Source organism: Chelonoidis abingdonii, chromosome 1 (genome assembly GCF_003597395.2).
Source record: "Chelonoidis abingdonii isolate Lonesome George chromosome 1, CheloAbing_2.0, whole genome shotgun sequence".
NCBI classification, from domain to species: Eukaryota; Metazoa; Chordata; order Testudines; family Testudinidae; genus Chelonoidis; species Chelonoidis abingdonii.
The window spans coordinates 308,806,730-308,829,797 of record NC_133769.1 but is presented as its reverse complement, the minus strand read 5'-3'; the positions used below and the strand labels follow the sequence as shown (position 1 = coordinate 308,829,797).

At 42.1% G+C, this 23,068-nt stretch overlaps 1 protein-coding gene and 1 long non-coding RNA gene across 8 annotated transcripts in view; both read left to right on the top strand.

The window, feature by feature from the left end:
* Positions 1 to 23,068, top strand: part of ELF1 (E74 like ETS transcription factor 1) — a 143,934-nt gene that overhangs the window by 62,868 nt on the left and 57,998 nt on the right. For 2 of the 7 annotated variants that reach the window (XM_032776926.2, XM_032776925.2), the window contains exon 2: positions 3,339 to 3,384. The exons of 3 other annotated variants lie outside the window; for them this stretch is intronic. The gene's annotated coding sequence lies outside the window, so the exon portion shown is untranslated. Of the gene's footprint in view, positions 1 to 3,215; positions 3,318 to 3,338; positions 3,385 to 22,834; positions 22,915 to 23,068 lie in introns of those variants that run through there. 2 more of the 7 variants (XM_032776928.2, XM_032776929.2) reach the window with 2 other exon arrangements.
* Positions 11,826 to 13,581, top strand: LOC142046098 (uncharacterized). Its single transcript, XR_012655017.1, has 2 exons — positions 11,826 to 12,334; positions 12,953 to 13,581. It is a non-coding gene; the product is annotated as an uncharacterized LOC142046098 (long non-coding RNA).

Here is a 23,068-nt window from a genome sequence, read left to right as displayed (position 1 = left end):
GCTAAATCTGGGGAATCACATTTATTTCTAATATAAACCTTTAGTTATAAAGTATTAATTAACATTAAATCATTTCTAACAATAAATTATTTTTCATATAAACCATGTCTAATATAAACCTTCTTTAGTATCCCTACAATAAAAGGAGTTTTATGTATTGTGTTAAAAATATGCGTCATTAAACATCTTTACTGTACGCTAAATTAAAGTTAATGAATGTCTTCAGAAGTCATTGCTAAATATTTTCCCAGAATGAGGGCATTCATGAAGTCAGACTGAAATCTCCCACTCCCTTATCTACCAATGTTTCATATCAACCTTCATAGTTGCTGGTACGGTTCAGTACTGTGTGCCTCTCCCCATGTTACCTTTCATTCTTGTTTCTACAGGCTTTTGTAGATCAAGTATTTCTTCTCATGAAAGGTTATGAGCTTCTCCCATTGTTATTTTGAAGCAGTATAAATGTTTTGTGTATAATCCTGGTGAATTTCATATGGTATGTTGTTTGATCATCTTTTCCAAAGAGATGATTGGCTGAGCCTTTCATCTCTCTTCCCTTGCCCCTGTCCTAATTAAAAACCCTAGCAGGAATGGTATGGTGCTGGATCTTTAAAACCCTAAAACTATTTGGATTCCACAATACTATCTACCATTGTCCACTCATCTAGATAGGTCACCTTCCAAAAATATTTCAAAAGAATCTGACCCCAAATATTTAATTGGAGACTCATGATATCTGAAAATAGTTAGGCAAAATGGAGGCACAGAAGCATGTTAAGAACCTTGTTTACAGAATAGCAAATAGATATCCTACTACATCTGTTTCAAAACAGGGAAGGCAAATCCTTTCCTGCTTATTTTGAGGAGCTTCAACTGTTTGAATTCCTGTGGTAAAATAAGAGGACCAATGTATACCGAAGAATATTGAGTACTTCAGTCACAACCTCTATGAAAAAACTTAAGTGAGACTTGTTAGAGCAAATAAGGTTAAATGAATAAAGCTTCAGATACATCTGTGAAAAGACAGGAGTTTTAGCTGAGTAATAGTTTAGAAGAGGAAACTTATTATTCCCACCAAATTACTGAACAGTCCTATTAATATGTTCAAGTTAAAAATCAACTGTATCTCATTGTTAACTACAGTGTTAATTTAAAATTAAACACATGTTTAGGTGTTTTGCTGGATCAGGGCCAGAGTGCTCAGCTCATGGCAGGATCAAATCCCTGTTGAGCCAAAGCCACTTAATAAGGACACTGTGATAAGTGTTGAAGCTATCCTTTTTCATGGTTAAATTTGTGATATTTCTTAAAGCAAAAACAGCAAATACTTTCTAAAAGAAAAGTGATTTAGTTGGTCTGTGATTTGTCTGAATGGTTGAATTTAGTGAACTCAGCTTAAAGAAACAAATGAATAGAACTTTCCCCCTATGCATTTCATTTGTACTGTTTGAGTTGGCCCACTTGAATGATGATAAATGACAGGGGACCAAAGTGGGTGATGTAAAAGATATTACTTTGCCTTGTCTATCTAATATCCTAGGACCAACACAGCTACATGTAAATGGCAGGGTCATATTTATCGTATAGTGTCCATTTCACTGTCTATTTGCTGCTGGTAAAAGCACACTGTACAGATCTGATTTATAAGAAGTGTTTATACATTATATACATATCTTTCTCATTCTTTCATTTCCGAGGCATATTATGGACATATAAAATGGGACCTCTAATATACGAATGCACAGCATGCCTTGTCTTGTCCAAAAAGCCCAGCGTCACGGTTGAAGTTTCACATATGTGGTATGGCATCTGAGTGAGAAATTACCTGGCTTTATATTTTTTGTTTATTGGCTTGTTTTTAACATGTTGCTTAATATTTAATGGAAGTAAATATGTAAGACAGACTCTGGATGAAACAGAAGTAATGGAGTCCTCTCCAGAAAGGAAAGGTGGATTAAGAATTATCACAGGCAGGCAAGCAAGAGACAAGCCTAAGGCAGTCCCATGTATTTTAAGGCAGAGGACAGCCTTGAAACAGTTGTGGGCCAGAAATTCCATCTGTAATAACTGTGCCAGTCATGTGTTTAAAAAGATTTGGCTAGCTTTTTCTCTAACTTGGCAGCAGTGGAGTCAGAGGGAAGAAGTGGGGGTTGATTAGTTAAACTGTAGAACTGATTGTCTTAAATTCCAAATGCTGTATTTTAAGTTTCCGTGAAGGATATTTTCTGAGATGCTAAATATTAAAAATAGCAGGATAAAGGTGTTTGTATAAAATAATTCTTGTTTTGCAGTACGATAAGCCTTGTTGTTTCTTGCACTCTGAATAAATTCATTGTTATGGGCATTTCAGCATCTTTGTATATGACATACATTGCACTATATAGGAGGTTCATAAGATTAAAGTACAGGATTATAAAATTATTTGAAGTTATATTAACAATTGTCCATATCACTTTTTGGAGGTATTTGGGCATACTCTTTCAGCTGACAGGCAAGAGAAAAAATATCATCCTGAGGCCAGTTTTTAAAAAAGGACAAATTTGAGCATAAAACAGTTTGCTTTAGTGCTAAAAAGGGTTAAATATGAGGGCAGCAGGTACAGGCAGCTGTAGGTATGTGATATGTATGACTGTTTTGCAAGGTACTATAAATATTGGCTCCATGTAATCTGATACCAGGGTAGGACTGGCAAACTAATGAAGGAAAGTAGATAGCAATGTAAAAGAACTGGAATTTCAGGTCTAGCTAAGTAATAGCAGTCTGCTGCAGAGTAAGGTTGAGACTATTCATATTGCTCACAAATGACAGCAAATGAGAGGCAAACAAGAGGAATATTCCATAGGCTGCACTATTGTCATATCAGTCCCTAGGGTCTCAGCAAAGGTAAGATCATTTACATTTCTGAGACCTGCAGAGGTCTCTTGGGGAACTCTACGATGGATGAAAGTATGTCACAGGCCTACAAAATATCAAGATGTGAGTAGCGTGGTTGGGAGTCGGGGATGAGGTTGGTGAAAAGGACAGGGTTTTGTTATTGTGGGAATTATACAACTTTTGCTCAAAATAGTTTATACCTATTTTTTTGTGTAAGTGAAAACAAAAGCTTGAATGCATGATACTGTATTTACAGTGAATCTGCGTACATAATATTAATGTGAATGTACATTGCAGAATAAAATGCTTAACTCCTAAGAATAATTTATTTTGTTCAACAGCATGCTCTTGATAATCAGTTAGAATGCATCTGCAAAACAATAAAAGGAAAAAAGAAATTGAGATAGCAGGAAGAAAAGGCCATTAAGATACAAAACACTCAAGTAAGTTGTTTTTTTTTACAGGCCTGTCTTTCTTCATACATAGAATGGATGATTATTGAACTTGGAGGTATGGAACCTAGGCTTAGTTCCAGTTTTAAATATAACTATTCCCCCTTCTGTTAAGCTGTGGCTGTTCTAGAATTACCTAGGCCTGAGCAGAAAAGATTGCTGTGAATGAGAAACTTTTGATTTGACCACTGGAGGTAGATTTCTGTAGCTGCCTACAGGTGGTAAAATTTTGTTTTACGAGTTTGTGTGCCTGGTAACTTTATGGGGCAGTTGGCAGTTGTACCAGAATTTGGTGATGACTGGCTACCAATAACTTGTGAAGGTTTTTACCTGACCAGAATAACTAACACTGTCCTATCCCAGCTCCTGATTCTGATCTACGATTTACTCCCTTTTAAGTTTAAAATATAACACTCTATTCAGTAAGGATCACTGTTTTATGTATCTTGTTATTTTAGGAAACAAGATTTCCCCTTAACTCTATTTATCAGATGATACTTTTTACCAATGAGTTACTTATCGCAGGCTCCAGTTCTTCAAACCCCACTGGCATACCTTTTGCCGTTGAAGGCAGTATGACTTGACATGGCTCCAACCATCTGCCTGCATGTTGCTTCTTGCAGTATGAGGGCCTGATTTCTTAACAGCATATCAGTATTTAATCTTCCTAGTTAAAACATATGCCATTAGATACCAAAACTATTTGCAAGTGCCTTTATTGTATTAAATAAATGAGAATGTATTTACTCCTTTTGTATTCCAAAAAATTAAAGCATTTGGTTTACATTAATTCTTAAACTAGTTCTGAGATTTTAACAAATCACAATCAATAAATCAATTCTTGTGACTAGATTTTGTTTAGCCAGATTTTAAAAAGTCAACTAACTCTTAATATTAAGAGCTCTTGCAATGTACTGTCTTTATTTGTGTTATGCTGACAGTATGCACAACATTTTACTCAGTATGGTACGATACACAAGATAGTCTTTGTCTCAAAAGTTTACAATATGTAAAATAAGGTACACTGGATATTCTAGAGGAGGGAATAATTTAGTGGTATCTATTTTCCTCTCTTCATATAATTATTACTAAAGACTTGCCTACTCCTTCTACTGAGGCGAAGGATTTGAATGCAAAATCTTGTGGCCTGCTGAACTGGAATAGGTATTTTATCCCATGTAGTTGGAAAAATTGCCATTCCAGATCAGACTCCATCTGTCTTGCCTTGGCAGTAGGCAATACCAACTGTTTCTGAGGAAAATGCAAGAGTCCCCAAGTGGGCAATTATTGGGGAAGAGGAGAGGAATCCTGCCTGTCTGAGAAGCTTGTTTGACATTCATTTTCTGGTTTGGCTTGCGCCATAAAGCATGATGGTTTATATCCATTCCAAACTTGTTTTCTTTTTAAAATCATATCTACAGTCACCCAATGAAATTAATAGGCAGCAGGTTTAAAACAAACAAAAGGAAGTACTTCTTCACATAACGCATAGTCAGTCTGTGGAACTCGTTTCCAGGGGATGTTGTGAAGGCCAAAACTGTAACTTGGTTCAAAAAATAATTAGATAAGTTAGTGAAGGATAGGTCCCTCAACAGTTATTAGCTAAGTTGGTCAAGGATGCAACCCCATTGTTGTCCCTAAGTCTTTGGCTGCCAAATGCTGGGATTGGACAACAGGGGATGGATAATTTGATGATTGCCCTGTTCTGTTCATTTACTGGCATTGGCCACTGTTGGAAGACAGGATACTGGGCTAGATGGACCAATGATCTGACCCAGTATGGCTATTCTTAAGCTCCAGTTACCCATGTAGATGTCACTAATACTTTCCTAAGCTCTTGGTCTCTAATGTATCTGTGCCAATGAGTTCCCCAGTACCTTATAGGCTGAAGTATTATTTTTTTTGGTCCGTTTTAAATTTGTTGACTTTCAATTAAGTTCAGTGTCTGTCTGTCCTTGTATTATAAGAAGGGTAAATAGGAGTGCCGTATTTTCCTTCTCCGTGCCAGTTATATATAATAAAATGGAGGCAAGCTCCTGTGAAGCATAGTCTAAGAATAATGAAAATTCAGTGGTTATGAGGATGAGAGGAGAGACCAGGATAAACCCAGAGATATACTGAGAGGAACTGAGAGAACCAATCAGTGACCGCTGAAACAGAGAATCGTATGGAGAGGTCAGGAAAACTATTGGAGACAGCATAGTTGTGGGGTAAATTTTTAAAAGTGCCTAAGGCCTGATACACAGAATTGGTACCATTATAATTATGTTGGTTTAGTGTGATTTTTTTTGTTTTTTGTTAATGAAATAATTTTACTGGTATCACTTATTCCCTGCCCCATATGGAATAAGCACTTTTATATTGGCATAAATGTGTACACATTTGTGTGTGAGTATGGTTTAACTATATTGGTTTAATTAAAGTGGTGCAAATTTCATGGATGGAAAGGACTTAGGAGCTCAAGTCCCATTTTCAGAAGTGACTTGGACACATATGTCCCTAAGTCACTTCTGAACTTTTGAAAATTTGCCCCTTCTATTTCATACTTCTAACTCACAAATTTCAGACTAGGTCATCTGGCCCATAATTGCCATCTGAACAACTCTATCAAAAAGAACAGGAGTACTTGTGGCACCTTAGAGACTAACAGATTTATTTGAGCATAAGCTTTCGTGGGCTACAACCCACTTCATCAGATGCAGGTGAAAAAAACGTTTGTAGTGCTAATCAAGATTGCCCATTCCAGATAGTTGACAAGAAGGTGTAAGGATACTTAACATGTGTATATATATCTTCTTACTATATGTTTCATTCTATGCTTCTAATGAAGTGGGCTGTAGCCCACGAAAGCTTATGCTCAGATAAATGTGTTGGTCTCTGTGGTGCCACAAGTACTCTTGTTCTTTTTGTGGATACAGACTAACACAGCTTCTACTCTGAAACTCTGTCAAAGTACAGATAGAGTAAAGTACAGATCTGCAAAGTCAGATAACCATTTAACTTGTAAATCAACACTTCTGTGTTGCGTTGAGGTTACCTCAACCCCTTTACCCATCACCTCTCAGCCTTTTCAACAGATTGCAGCAAAAGGAAGTGAAGGAATTAAAGTCAGAAAAAGGTTATAACATAAATGAGGTTTAATTCCTTATTGTTAATACTCTGGAAGGGAATCCTGCCTAATATTAAATATTCAGATTAACAAAGACTGCCATTAATGGGAAGATATTCGTGGAAGGGTTGATTACCTGGTGCCAGCAGGAACTTTTTATGACCTGTGTCCATGCTTCCTGGAATCCTTGAGAGTATGTAGTTGTTAGCTGAATGTTATGCCTAGGGATTCAGTCCATTTTTTTTTATCGAGTTTTAAATAAAATGTTACTTTTTTGATAAAACAGAATAACCTGACCGATTTCTGTCCTTCTCTCTGCACTAAAGTGAGCCTGTAGACCCTGGCAACGCAGCCTGGTTTCAAACCAGGTTGTGGAACAGATACTATTGATGTCAGTGGTGTTCAAGCTTCTTTAGTTATGGACAAAGAAAAGGCCACTCAGGTTACAGCTGTCAGATCTGCTGCTGTTGTAACTATTTATCCTGAAGTAACTAAGACATCTTGTGAGGGTGAGCCTAGTGTCTCAAGTTGGCTCCCCTTTTCCTCCCTGGTAGACACTGAGAATAGCTGAGGGCAATTGCTTGTTCTTCTTGCATGTGAGTTTCTACAGTCTTCCATATTGTTAGCACCTGCTCGATGTGTACAGTGCCTAAAGACACTTGAAGTGATCATAAGGCATTTTGGTTGCTTTGTCTCTCAGCTCAGCGTTTCCTTTTCATCACACTCTGATATTACATTCTCACTACTTTTTCTGACTGAGATATAGTTCTGAATACAGTGAACTGGGTCTGGCTCAATCCTGGTAAGACAGAAGTGATGCCTATTGGCAGAAGGAAACATTGAAAAGGCCTGGAGAGTGGTGTCATTACCGTCTGTGCATTTGCCTGACTTCAGGATGGTTGTGGCCTCTTGTTTCCTAAATCCCAGGTGACAATACCCTATAGTGTCTTTCCCCTCTGCTCACTCCAAGGAGAGGGTAAAGGCTGGGCAAGTGGCTATTGACTTTCAACAGTTATCCACAACTTTGTCACCTCCAGACTAGATACAAATAATTTACTCTACTTAAGACTACCTTTGAAAACCACTTGGAAACTTTAGGTAATACATAATGCAGCTTTCCATGTTCCAAGTGGATTGAACCATCTTTAGCACATAACACCTGAGCAGAGAGGTTATGCTGCCTGTCAGTGGGGTGGGATTTCATGGGAGGAAGTTAGAGGGCCTAGTAGGACTCTAGCAAAGGTGTTGAGTCCCAGGTTGCTCAAGTCTTCCTGCAAAGTCTCCAGTGAAAATATATTTCTATATTTAAGTTGGCTAAGCAAATCTTCTGAAAGGCTCATCAAGGAGTTTGAGTTATTGAGACACAGCAGAAGAAACAGAAGAGGATTTCCAGGGAGACTGAGAGAGTGTTTATTCATGTATAGTTCAATTTTAGATAAGAATTAGTAAGTGGTTATTCATTTTTCATTAGTTTATTGTATATAAACTTCTGTTTTTACGTGCTACCCTGGTAAATTAGCCTGTAGTTTTGAATGTTAGAAATAAGTTTATTGATATCCTGTTTTTTTCCCTTTTCTTGGGACTAACTGCATGCAGTTGGGCTTATAAAGTGGGAACTGTTGTGTGTGTTAATACAATTTTCATGCATTGTTAAAGTTGTAACTGATTCATATACATCCTTGGGCTTTAGGAACCGCCTCTTTTCCACCCAGTATCGCAAAAGAAGCAAGAGTGAAACATTTTTCCATGAACAGTAATGACAGGTCACAAAGTACTCAATGTTTATAACAGCAAAGAGGCAAAAGACCATTGAAATAAACACAAAAGCCTTGTCTACACTACAAACTTATGTGGACCTAAGCTACACTTACATACAACTGCCGCAGTTAATTCATTGCTCGTGCATGTGTATGCTTGGCTCCTTGTGTCGGCAGTGTGCATACTACCAGGAGTGCTTAGAATCATAGAATCTCAGGGTTGGAAGGGACCTCAGTAGGTCATCTAGTCCAACCCCCTGCTAAGATCAGGACCAATTCCCAACTAAATCATCCATCAGCTTGTATTGATGCAGAGCACAGTACACTGTAAGTAGTATCCCACTGTGCAATTCATCACTATCCATCACAGTGTCTCTTGGAAAGATTTTGCAGTACCTGATGGGGCTGATGTGAGTCGCACAGGAGTGACTGGGCACATGGGGTCAACTTCCCATGATGCAGTGTTTTCCATCTTGTAATTTCGTCTGCATCTAATAATGTTCATGTCGTCTTTTCAAAATCCTACAAACCCATGTGGCCCCCCTCACTGTCCACCATCTCTGACAGAAGCATGGAACCTGCACAGCTCTGCATTAATTGTTTGTTTTCAGAACTGCTCAGCACCAGCCAGCATATGTTGTGAACTAATAAAGATGAATTATGTTCAAAAAATAGAATTTTATTCTATGACATGAACCAGGCAATTCATAAAAAACATGGAAAACTTAATCAAACTTAATAAATTAAGCTAACAGAACTTATGAAAGAGAAAGAACAGTCATTCATTTCAGGTTACACATACATCAAGCGTGACTTTCATAGGTCAGTGTATGTGAAGCTGTGTTTGTCTTTAATGTTCTCTGGGGTGGAGTGGTAAGGGCAGTACGCTGACCCCTGATGCCACAGGAAATGTTTGGGGGTAGGGGGGCGACTATAGGGAGGTCCTGATATTGAGTTTTCAATGGACTCTAGGGGGAAGTGAGCATGGGATTGTTGAACCTACAGGTCCCCCAGGGTCTGCATCAAGGGGTTTGCTGCCTGAGAATTGCAAACATTTCCTACAGTACGTCCCTCTCCTCCTTTTCCTGCACCTTTCTCCTCTCCACTCTATCTTTCTCCAGTGTCTACAGTGGTGACCCTCTGGGCCCTGTGCTCATTCTCTGATGCAGCACTGGCTTGCAGAATCTCCTGGAACATGTTATCCTGAGTCCTCTTCTTTCTACTCCGTATTTGGCTCAGGCATTCCACATGTGTAGAGGGGGAAACCCTGTAGGCTGCAATGGCAACAGCTGCAGATATAACACACAGAGGTACCATTGTCAGTGTATTTGCGATGGAAATCGAAACTGAAGATGATGAGTGAATTTACTCCCTTTGCTCCACACAAGTTATAAGTACTACATTCTTTCTTTTTGCTTGGGATTGATTGAGTATGGCACCAGTCACAGCACCAGCTATGGTGAGTGTAGCCCTCCCAGGGTTGAGGAAATGAGGAAGAAGTAGCTCAGTTTCATGTTTCTAGTTGTAGAACTGAATACCGGCACCGTTTTCTACAGGCAGTGGCGGGTTTAGCTGATATTTCACTCCTGAGGGTAACGGAGGCATAGAGAACACAACTTGTTGTGGTATCCCAGTGCCGCCCCAGGTCTGTACACTGCTAGCCTCTGTACTGCAGTCGAGCCTGCTGAAGTTATAGCTGAATGGCCTGGGAAAGTGTCCTACTATGACAGAAGAAATAAGGCAGCCCTCCCCAGAAACTTTCAGCAGAGGATTGCAGACTACCTCCTTGAAAGTTTTATCGAGATCTCTGTGAAGGATTAACAGGACATCCTGGTACACATACATAAAATGATTCCCATGGCTTCCACTGTCTAACCCTGGAGGAGACTGAAAAGCAGATGGCAACTCTCTCTCTCGGTTGTTCTACTAGAGTGGTTCTTAAACTTTTGTACTGGTGACCCCTTTCACATAGCAAGCTTCTGAGTGCAAACCCCCCCTTTATAAATTAAAATCACTTTTTTATATATTTAACACCATTATAAAGCTGGAGGCAAAGTGGGATTTGGGTTGGAGGCTGGTAGCTCCTGACCCCCATGTAATAACCTCGTGACCCCCTGAGGGGTCCCGACCCCCAGTTTGAAAACCCCTGTTCTACTACCTCTACTAGCACAAGTCAAGATGAGTAAATCAACATATGTATCCTGCTACTTTGGGGTGCCATCCCTGTAATTTCAAAATAAACTGCATACTTACTGGAGGTTCCTTCCCTTCCATTGGGCTCTCCTATGCTCAACTTGCAGTACTGGCTGAACTGAGATGGAGTCAAAAACAGATCTTGGCTTGTTGCACAGCTGGATCCCATGGTTGCCTGTTTCCCATATCCTCCTCACTGATTACCATAGGGTCCTGTGACTTGATCTCCTTGGTAGTATCCATGATGCTATTAGCAGTGGTGATAGGGTCTACACTGAGGATGACACACAGCTCTTTGTAAAAGTGGCAGATCTGTGACTGTAGATCAATTGTTGGCCTCCTTTGCATTCTTGTGCTTCCTGCAGCTCCTTTGCTTTCATGTGGCACTGCTGCTGGTCCCTGTCATAGCACTTCTGCATCGCCCAAGTAACCTGCTTGTAGAGATGTCCATGTTTCTACGTCTGGTTCAGAGCTGAGCCTGTGCAGCATCTTCTCCCCACAGGCCCAGGAGATCCAATATCTCCTGTGTGCTCTAGGCAGGAGTGCGTCTGGAGAGCGTAGTTGGCATGGTTAGCTGAGTAGCTGCACTCAAAAATGGACTGGAGAGCTGCTAGGTGTGCTCACCAAGCTGGGCAATCAGGAAAAGCAATTTAAAAAATTTGCAGGGCTTTAAAGGGGAGGAGGGCTTCTAGTCTATGTGACCTGGGCAGCAGAGTTCACAGTGGTGACAGAGAGCTCAGTGTAGGTTGTTGTGGCACAGCTTCTGGAGGCCAGTAATGGTCGATCTAGGCTATGCAGTGTCTACACTCACTGTCGACCGAACTACATTGACCATGACTCTAGGCCACTTGGGGAGGTGGTGTTATTAAGTTGCCACAGTGAGGCACTTATATCGGCAGGAGCCAAATTTAGGTGAGACACAAGCACAGTTATGTCGATGTAAGCTGCCTTGCGTTGACCTAACTTTATAGCGAGGACCAGGCTAAAGTTTCATGGACTTCAGTGGATTTCGGATTAGGCGCATAGTGTTTTGGTTATGTGACCGTGGGCTTGGCTGCACTGGAGAGTTGCAGCGCTGGTGGTGGCTTTACAGTGCTGCAACTCACTCACCATCCAAACTTGCAAGGCACATACAGCGCCTTATCTCCCTGGCTACAGCACTGGTTGTACTCCACCTCGGCCTGGGGAATAACGACTATAACACTGCTGATGCAGTGCTGCTTCGCCAGTGTGGCCACCAAAAGCGCTGTTATTGGCCTCCAGAGGTATTCGGAGATATCCCAGAATGCCTGTTCAGCCACTCTGCTCATCAGTTCGAACTCTACTGCCCTGTCCTCAGGTGACCGACCGTCAGACCTGCCCTTTAAATGCTCTGGGAATTTAAAAAATCCTCTTCCTGTTTGCTCAGCCAGGTGTGGAGTGCAATTAGTGACTCTTTCCAGGTGACCATGCCTCTGCGTGGCAAACAAGCCCCAGCATGGAGCCATGGCAAGTTGTTGGACCTCATCAGTGTTTGAGGGGAGGAAGCTGTGCAGTCCCAGCTGCGCTCCAGCCGTAGGAATTACGATACCTTTGGGCAGGTATCAAAGGCTATGCTGGAAAGGGGCCATGACCGGGACGTGCTGCAGTGAAGGAGCTGCGGAGTGCCTACTGCAAAGCCCGCGAGGGAAACCACCACTCTGGTGCTGCCCCCACGACCTGTCGTTTTTACAAAGAGCTGGACACGATACTTGGGGGTGACCCCACCTCCACTCCGAGGACCACCATGGACACTTCAGAGTGGGCGAGGGGAGGAGGAGGAGGAACGCAAGAGTGAGGGTACTGGGGTGGGGGAGACAGCCCGGAGTCCCAGGAGGCATGCAGCCAGGAGCTCTTCTCAAGCCAGGAGGAAGGTAGCCAGTCGCAGCAGCCAGTACTTGGTGGAGGACAAACAGAGGAGCGGGTTCCCGGTAAGCAGCTTTTATTTTCAGGATGGAAATTTTTTGGGAGAGGAGGGAGGGTTAGGGCTGCATGCATGCATGCCTAGATGCGGAGCAGCACATTGATGTGGTCTATCACGTCGCAGTAATCGGCCTCGGTAATCTCTTCAAAAGTTTCAGCCAGAGCGTGGGCAATGCGCTTGCACAAGTTTATTGGGAGAGCCACTGTGGTCCTTGTCCCAGTCAGGCTAACGTAGCGCGCCACTGTGCTGCGAGGGGTGGAGGGTACCATTGCAAGACACAGGCAAGCTGCATAGGGGCCAGGGTAGAATCCGCATTGCAGTAGAAGACCTTCCCGTGCTTTCCAGGTGACCCGCAGCAGTGAGATATCTTCCAGGATAACCTCCTGTGGAAAATGTTGGGATAGTGTTCAGTGTAGGTGCCCCCTGCGGCTGTTTGTTTTCCCCAACACACAGAGACCCCCGTACAGCCCTGAACCAGTCCCCCTTACTCACCATTTCTGGGCTCCCGTGCACTCTCTTCGGTATGGGAAAGTTACACTATTATGAAGACTGTTACTGTGGGGGAATAACTCTGTCTGGTATAAACAATGCTACCTCTGTTAAGGGTTGCATTTTGGCTTTACAGATGCAACCTTGAGATCTCGGCTGTCTGTATTATCACTGGCTGAGAGACTACAAAACCTCCAGAAGAAGCCGCAAAAAAGCAAAGAAGACATGCTGCAAAAAGTTATGCAGCAATCTCTCGCAGAGAATCAAAAAGCGCAGGACCGGAGGGAAAGGGAAAGCAGGATCCGCCAGAAAAACGCGGCGCCAAGGAAGAAAAGCACGAAGCAGTTGATAAGGATCCTGGAGCGCTAAGCGGACTCTATCCAGGTGCTCATAATCATGCAGGTGGAGTGCTACCGCGCCTGCCTCCCCCGCAGCGCCGCCCTTGTCCCAGAGCTCTTTCCCTTCTGCCCCCATGTCAGCTCAAAACCCCCTTCCCCAGCATCCAGGTTCTTACCACCACCAGCTGCCTCCAACACCTGTATGTTCACCAACTAGCCCTGAGAACTACGACCCTTACCCTCTGCACTCAACCCCCCTCACCATGCAGTATAGCCATCCTGAAGTGCAGCAGTCATTGCACAGCACTCCAGACAGGACATATTCAAGCCTGTGACTGTACAGTTCCCCACCCCATCCCCTTGCCCTTTTAGCTTCCCAAAAAGTTGTGTGTCTGTCAATAAAGTAATTTTCTTTTCAATAAATGAATTCTTATCTTTTGAAAAGAGTCTTTATTATTGCAGAAAGTCAAAGATACCTTAGCCCAGGAAAAAAACAGGCACTCCAAATCAGCTTAGGAAACGCAGATTCCTACTAACATTGTAACCACTGCACTTCACTCACGTGCAAGGCACCAAACATTACTATTGGTTTTAAGCCTCAAATTCCTCCCTCGAGGCATCCCTAATCCTTGCAGCTCTGTGCTGAGCCTCTCTAGTAGCCCTGCTCTCTGGCTGTGCAAATTCAGCCTCCAGGCATTGAACCTCAGAGGTCCATGCCTGACTGAATCTTTCACTCTTCCCTTCACAAATATTGTGGAGGGTACAGCACGCGGATATAACCACGGGGATGCTGCTTTCCCCAAAGTCCAGCTTCCCATACAGAGATCGCCAGTGCCCCTTTAAACGGCCAAAAGCACACTCCACAGTCATTCGGCACCGGCTCAGCCTGTAGTTGAACCGTTCCTTGCTGCTGTCAAGGCTCCCTGTGTACGGTATCATGAGCCACGGCATTAACAGGTAAGCGGGGCCTCCAAGTATCCCAATGGGCATTTCGACGTCCCCTACTGTGATCTTCCGGTCTGGGGAAAAAAGTCCTGGCCTGCATCTTCCTGAACAGGTCAGTATTCCGAAAGATGCATGCATCATGTACCTTTCCGGGCCAGCCTGTGTTAATGTCAATGAAATGCCCACGGTGATCCACAAGCGCCTGGAGAACCATAGGGAAATACCCCTTCCGATTAACGTACTCGGATGCTAGGTGGGATGGTGCTAGAATAGGAATATGCGTCCCATCTATCGCCCCTCCACATGTTAGGGAAACCCATTTGTGCAAAGCCATCCAGAACGTCCTCCACGTTCCCCAGAGTCACGGTTCTTCTTAGCAGGATGCGATTAATGGCCCTGCAAACTTGCATCAACACGATTCCAATGGTCGACTTTCTCACTCCAAACTGGTTCCTGGCCGATTGGTAGCTGTCTGGAGTTGCCACCTTCCAGACTGCAAGAGCCACCCACTTCTCCACCAGCAGGGCAGCTCTCAATCTTGTGTCCTTGCGCCACAGAGTGGGGGCGAGCTCCTCACACAGTCCCATAAAAGTGGCTTTTCTCATCCAAAAGTTCTGCAGCCACTGCATGTCATCTCAGACTTCCATGACGATGTGATCCCACCAGTCAGTGCTTGTTTCCCGAGCCCAAAAGCGGCGTTCCACGGTGCTGAGCATGTCTGTGAATGCCACAAGCAATTTCGTGTCATACGCATTATGCGACTCGCTATCATCATCGGACTCCTCATTGTCACTTTGGATCTTAAGGAATAGCTCAACGGCCAAACGTGATGTGTGGCGAGACTTATCAGCATATTCCTCAGCAGTTTGGGCTCCATTTCCCGCAGACCAAAACGGAACACAGAATCGCACTGTACAGAAACCGTTGAAAGATGCAAGATGATGCCAAACATTGAGGGAAACGCAGGGATTGCTGAGATGTGAAGCGATGCATCACAGGGCGTTGGGACAGGAAGCAGAATGACCCACACCATCCGCCCCCTTCCGACAACCCACGGCGCCAGAATGGGAAGAGGTGCTCTGTGGGATAGCTGCCCATAATGCACCACTCCCAACACTGCTGCAAATGTGGCCACATTGCTGCAAATGTGGCCACACTGCAGCGCTTGTAGCTGTCAGTGTGGCCATACTGTAGCGCTTTCCCTACACAGCTGTACGAAGACAGCTTTAATTCCCAGCACTGCACACCTGCAAGTGTAGCCAAACCCTGTTTCTTCTAAGGGCTTGGCTACATTAGAAATTTCAAAGCGCTGTCCCGGCAGCGCTGCAGCGGCAGCACTTTGAAGTGTGAGTGTAGTCAGAGCCGCAGCGCTGGGAGAGAGCTCTCCCAGCGCTGCTTGTAAACCACATCCCTTACGGGTGTAGAGTGCAGCCGCTGCTGCCCTGATTACACTGACACTTTACAGCGCTGTATCTTGCAGCGCTCAGGGGGGTGTTTTTTCACACCCCTGAGCGTGAAAGTTGCAGCGCTGTAAAGTGCCAATGTAGCCAAGCCCTTAGACAGGGTTTCCCAAGCTTGGTTCATGGCTTGTTCAGGGTAAGTCCCTGGTGGGCCGCGAGATGCTTTGTGTACCTGAGCGTCCGCAGGTCTGGCCACTCGCACTTCCCAGTGGCCGCTTCCTGCAGCTCCCGTTGGCCAGGAACAGCGAACCGCGGCCACTGGGAGGTGCGAGCGGCCAGACCTGCGGACGCTCAGGTACACAAAGCATCTTGCAGCCCACCAGGGGCTTACCCTGAACAAGCCGCGAACCAAGTTTAGGAACCCCTGCTCTAATATGAACAAAAACAAATCAGTTTGTTTGATATCTACATTCTATTTCTCATTTTATAACAATCTGTCATAAAACTATGTACCATTGTAGTCTGATGTAATATCTAAAAACCTATTTCAAACGTATATTAAAGCTTGGTTCCTATATGTGTAACTTCATGTCCCACAAATGTGAGTGGGTCTCTGATCAGTTGTAACAGTCCACCTCCATTAATCCCTTTGGAGCATCAGGGCCTAATTTGATAAACATCTTATTACTGTTGCAGCCATTAATCTATAATTCATATCAAATGCATAACAATGTAGACTGTGACATTATATAATGTCTAGTTATATAATCCAGCTGTCGATGTACATGTTTACCAAATGTCCCTGTGTAGAGCTCCGTTGGGGTTGAGGAAAATCAAGATTATTTTCAACTTCTTTCCAAATTATAGATACAGGTCCATATTCTGGATTGATGCTGGAAAAAGTTCTATTTAAACATTTCTGAGAGATAGAAGCATAATTATACATCTGCAAAGATGTTTCTGTCTTTTACTCTTCTTATGCCATCTTGACAGAGGCTGCACAGATTCTATTTCAAACTTAATTTCTTTATTAAGCACTTTCAGGCTTGAGAAACTCAGGGTCAGTTTTTACTTTTAAGATTAAACTCTCAACTTCCTAAAAAAAGTTGTGTAGTGGAAACACTGGTATAACATTTTAAATGGTGTCATATTACAAAATGTAATTTTGCCCCAGCTACTTTATTTCATTAGTTCAAGTGTAGTTTGCTGCTACAGCATATGCTTTTGGGTACTGGGTCTACGCTGTTTGGCTGTGTAATATGAAATCTCCCACAAAAAATGTGTTTATAGCTAATGAAAAATTTGGGGAGTAAAGCTATTTGTTTTTAAAACTATTTTTTTCTTTTTAAAAATATGCAGCATATTTATGTTCAGTCTCTTTAGAAACATATATTTCTTTGTTTGTTCTTGAGAGTGTTGATGAGGTTGAGGCTCTGGAAGACAGATGCCCATAGTAGGGAGAGAAAGTCCTTTCCTAGGTACAAGCACCTGATCCTTCCAAGTAAGAAAAAGAATAAATATGATTCTTTAATGTGTATGTAATGTTGATGTATCCATGTTCTACATATATATATATATTTTTTTTAGAGCACTCTGCTTTATGCCTTACCACAATCTTTGTGAAGCCTAAATACAGGTAACCATTTGTGATTTAATAAAGATTTTAAAAACTAAAAGATAAACTCTGATAAATGTATTTTTAATGATCAAGTAAAAACTAAGGTAAAAGTTGAAACTTATAAGAACCTAGTTATCCATCAATAGTCACAGGTAATTGCTCTTCATGTTATGGGAAATTATGCTCTAGCATCAATAGAAGAATAAATCTCCTGTGCTAGCTTTCTAAGGAATGTGTCTAGTGCAGCGGTTCTCAAACTTATTTGATCAGGCCGCCTTTATTTGTATGTGTCTGTAGTCATTTATGTGCTCTCCTCTCTCCCCCAAATACATATACCTCTATGCACCTCTGAAGGCAGAGTGGAGAGAAGTGACTGCTGACTAGGCACCCAGCTCTGAAGGCAGTGCCATGCCAGCAGCAGCACAGAAGTAAGTGGGGCAATGTGAGAAGTTATATTTGTCATCACTTTTCGCAGTAGACTTAGTGCCCCATTGCCCCCCTTACTTCTGCGCTGCTGCTGCCACCCTGGGGCTGACAGCCAGAACCCTGCCACCCCGGAGCTAACAGCCAGAGTCCTGCTGTCTCCAAGTGAGAGATGGGGGAAGGAATGCCAAGGCGCAGGTGGCGGGGCTCCAACCGTCCCCTTTTCCCCCACCTCCTATGTGTGCACAGCGCTTCTGCATGAGCCCCAGCCATCTGGGACTAATGGTCAGAGCTCTTAAAAACAAACAGACAAACAAAAAAACTACACACACACAGCTTGCGCCTCCCTTGTCACATTCCCGATTCTCCCTTGTGAGGCCCACCCCATAGTTTGAGAACTGCTGGCCTAGTGGATAAGCAGGGAACCTGGAATCAGGTTATACTCCTGGCTCTACCTCCAGTTCTCTTTGTGACCTTGAGTGACTTACTTAACAACTCTGCCCTTCCATTTCCTCATTTGTAAAAATGGAGACAGTAGTATTTGCCGTACAGTACTGTGCAGCTTTAAATGTTTGCAGAATGCTTTATCATTGGATGAAAGGAAGTTTCAGAAGTGCAAAGTATTGTTAAAGTACTGAAGTATCTTTAGCACTCCACAGGGCAGGATGTGTCTGAGTTTATTAATTTACCCTAATTTAGAACTGCTGCTGCTAATATATCTACTTTTTTTCATTGATAGAAAAATTCAAATCTGTAGGCCTTGCTCACTAACTCATAGTGTCTGGACTGTGATGCTTGGAAATTGGTATTGCTGTTCCTTGGTTAGAGAAAGTGCAAACAAAATATTTCATCTTAATGAAAAAGTATTAATTTATCTATTGGGGAAGGTTTAAACTACTGTATGTGCTCATTCATCAGCCCGTTCATTTATAAGCCAACCCCCCATAATGGTTAGGTAAGAGTAGCAAAAACTGCATGACCCTTTCATAAGCCGACCCTATATTTCAGGAGTTGGCAAACTTTGGCTCCTGGCCCGTCAGAGTAAGCTGCTGGCGAGTCGGGACGTTTTGTTTACTTGGAGCATCCGCAGGCACAGAGCCCCTCAGCTCCCAGTGTCCGTGGTTTGCCGTTCCTGCAGCTGCCATTGGCTGGGAACGGCAAACCACGGACACTGGGAGCTGAGGGGCTCTGTGTCTGCAGACGCTCTAAATAAACAAAATGTCTCGATCCACCAGCAGCTTACCCTGACGGGCCAGGAACCAAAGTTTGCCAACTCCTGCTATATTTTAAAAGCTAGCATCACAAGAAACACCCAAAAGTTTTGCTAGAATTATTTTAATGTAATCTAACAAAAAACTGTTGTTGTTATAATAATAACTGAATAATTATGTATTCACCTTCAAAATTACAGTCAATATTTAAAATCAGTAAATGGATATTTAAAACAAGGAACTTTTGAAGGATTTTAAGACTTTTTAAAGTCTCATATTGTTCTAAGTTTGAATCAGTCTCTGATTCGCCAAATGGTTTATTAAACTCTGCTTCAGTCAGAGCTGAACCAGCATTGTCATCGTAGATGTCGGCAGTGTCGTCTTCAGAGTCAGATTCCTTCTCATCATCAGCCTCTGTTGTGTCATCATCAAATATGGCATCTTCTGGCCTGTCAAGTGCATTGCTGATACAGCATTTCCTAAATGATTTTTCTACCATTTCCGAGGGAATGGACACCCACACGTCATTGATCCACTAGGCGACCAGATTGATTTAGGGCTTCATAAGATACCCGCCTTTTGTCAACTTCGCCATGCCTGAGCACATCCATTCAAACCACATTTTGTGTATCCTGTCTTTAAAGGGTTTGTTCAGGCAGACAGTAAGCGGTTGTAGAACTGAAGTTAAGACTCCAGGTATTACAGCTGAAATAGTCCTGTGTGCCCTGAGCATGTCCCAAACGAGCATAGCAGGTTTCTTGAAAAGTGCTCCTGGTCTCTTATTCCACGCTTTTTCCAGCCATTCAGTAGTCCCGCTTTCATCTATCCATCCCTTTTCGTGTGTACGTACGATGACACTAGCAGGAAATTTCATGTTTCTAGGCAAGGTTTTTCTTTTAAAAATAACAGGAGGGAGTTTTGATCCATTTGCCATACATGATAAAACCACCGTAAAATGGATTTTTTCATGGCCAGTGGTTTTAATTAAAACTTTTTTCACCAACACCAGTTATTGTTGTGTTGTTCGGGAGATCGAATATCATTGGTGTTTCATCCATATTTCCTATTTGTGACAGTTCAAATGCATATTCCTTTCGATATTTTATAATAAACCTTTGGAAAGATTCAATTTTTTTCTTCTAGATCTCTAGACAGCTTTTGCGCTATCTTTGTTCACTGACGAAGACAGAGACCATGACAGTTCATGAAGCGAGTACCCCAGCCCCGTGATGTGACAAACATTGACAGCTTTACTGACTTGTGTTTGTCGTCTTCCGACATTTGCAGAGCATGCAGATGAATTCCAGTTCTAGTGGCAATGTACCCGTTTTGTCGACATTCAGCAACCCAATTATTGAGACCTTTCTCTAGCTCAGGAAATGAAGCGCACCTCGGACATTTTTTCTTGCTTCTTGGCATGTCTTTTAGTGTGTTTATTTTTTCGCCATTCTCTTACTTGCTTCTCATTGATACAGAATTAATGAGCAGTGGCGCAATTTTGTTGTTTGCTTCTGCATATTCAACAACTTTTAAGTTTGAACGCTCCATAAGAAGATTTTTTTCTTTTGATTTCACTGTTCATTTTAAATACTAGTATGAAAATAGATTATTATTATTGTAGTTATAGATTTTGTAGGACTTTATATAGGAATGTCACCTGCTTTATCACTGTCAAATTATTATTGGTCTTTGTTTATTTCAAAGCAGATTGGCATATCTGTAGGGATAACAGGCTATTTCAATTTTATTAGAGATTCCATCGATTCTGCACATTATATTTTCATATTGGCTTGAGATTTATGAGGTCCATTTCAATCCAATCTAATCCACTAAACAAACCCTTTTTGCAACTTTAAAAGGCTGCAGTATTGATATCAATAAATAGGTCGGCAAACTTTGGCTCCCAGCCTGTCAGGACGTTTTGTTTACCTGAAGTGTCTGCAGGCATGGAGCCTCTCAGCTCCCTGTAGCCACGGTTCGCCGCTCCCATTGACTGGGAACAGCGAACCGCAGCCACAGGGAGCTGAGGGGCTCCGTGCCTGCAGACTCCAGGTAAACAAAACAACAATGTATTAAATATTCAATTCAATGATTTCATAGAGTTTAAAATCATCAAATTTTTGTGTAGACCCATTTATAAGCCGACCCCTGCTGTTTGATGAGTCAATTTTTTACCAAAAATATTCAGTTTATGAATGAGTATATACAGTACTTTACTTTTGCTGCTGTATTCTTCATTTTGAATATCAGCAAACAGGCTGCTAGGTGGCTGATGTGAAATGAGATTAGTGAGCATATGACTGACACTATTGACACTTGCATTTTCTCGAAAGAGAGGCCAAGAAATAAATGGTAAGGGAGGTTAGAAGTGTCCCTCAAGATTAAAGATTAGAAACATTGAGAGGCAACCTAGAGTCGTTGCACTGCTGCAACCTGTATGTGTATTCTGAGGATACGTGGAGAACCTCACAAATACTATAGCTGCTTTACAAAATAAATTTGTTTAATTTTTCAATCTTAAAATAATATTTTTAAAAATATATTCATGCATGTGGCTTCCATTAAGAAAGCTCGGATGAGTATATGTCCTTTGTTTAGAGCTGTAATTATTCTCATGGGAAATTTAAGTTAGAAGTTGGGGTGGTTCTCATGTTTGTACAATCTTGGGTTTTCTGATTTTGGAAGAGGAAGATTGAGTGCTTTGTACTACCCTCTTTGTTAACATGTAATTGTAATTCATTCATTAGGGAATACTATAACAGACACTGTGTCCCCTGAGAAAGGAAGACCCAGCTGTTGGATTTCCTGAAGTTATAGTACATGACATCGCCTCCCTAATTAGGTTTCTTGATACTAGGGAAATAGAGAAGCAGTTTCATTCTCCCTGTCTTATTCCACTGTAAAAACAAACCAAAGAATCTGTATCCCCTCCCTTTAACAAGGTCAGTTTTGTATATAAACATAGTTGTTAATAATCAGAAATGGCTAAATCCTGTTCCCTTTAAAGTCATTTAGAAATTTTGCCTTTGACTTTAATGACCACAGAATCTGGCTGGCTCAAAATGCATATTTCACAGTTTATTGCTATATTTCTAATATATAACTTGTGTCTTAGGACAAGGGTTCTCAACCTTTCCAGACTTCTGTACCCCTTTCAGGAGTCTGATTTGTCTTATGTACCCCAAGTTTCACATCACTTAAAAACTCTCTGGCTCCCCAGCCACCAGCAGTAGTGCAGAAGTAAGAATGGCAATACCATACTGTGCCACCTTTACGTCTGCACCGCTGCTGGTGGCAGCCACTGCCTTCAGAGCTGGGCGTCTGGAAAGTGGTAGCTGCTAGCTGTGGGATTCATGTTGTTTGTGACCCGGGAGGACTGTTTTTTTAATCCTGTCCCACCTTGCAATACCCACTCCACGAGCTCCCACGTTATTTGTTGAATTTATATTCTCCTTCCTCTGTTACTGCAGCAATACATTGGGAATCCCTGTTCTGCTTCAGGATTCTAGAGCCTGTTGTAAAACTAGGCAAATAAGATGAGTTGGCATACACCTTGGAAGATTTCTGCTTCCCTTCCAGGGGTAAATGTACAATGATGGAAAACTGTCTGAGGAGATCTGAATTTAATGCAGTGGATGGAACCATTGGCTGATATTTTCAAAAGTAAGTGCTTAAAGTTAGGGTCCTAAATCCATATTTAGGCATCTAGCTTTAGGCACCTATTTCTTGAAAATCTTGGCCTATATTTTAAAAAAGTTTCTCAGCTTTTTCTTATCAATTTACTTAATATATGAGTCATATAAATAAGATCACATTTTTTGTCCTGTTTTAAAAAATGTGATACAGCTTACCACTTTGAGCCCATTTCAGCTGCCTTTACCTTTTATTGCTGCTGAATAAATTAGAATGTGGGAGTTGTAAGCACATATCCCTCCAATGAAGCTGTTTACATTCCTGAGTTGCATTTCTGTTTTTTGCTTTTGTAGTGTGCAGTTCTTTGCATGTTCTAATTTGCCATGACGTGGTCAGTGCTGTTTCCTTCCTGTTGCTTGCAAGCCTGTGCTAGAGATAAGGATACATTTACAGTACATTGTAAAAAGAGAGGCTGCTTAGTGTGAGAACTTCAAGGCTTTCTGGATTTTAGAAGGATTAGTTTAAAAAGTGTATGTATTTGTTTTATCTAGTCTGTGCTTTAGGAGTTAACCAAGATAAAGTGAATCATCCATTTAACTGACAAAATAACGACTTTTCAAAATTGAGCCAGCAAATGAGGAGGAGAAAACAATAGTACCTGTTGTATCTGATAGCTTAACAGAT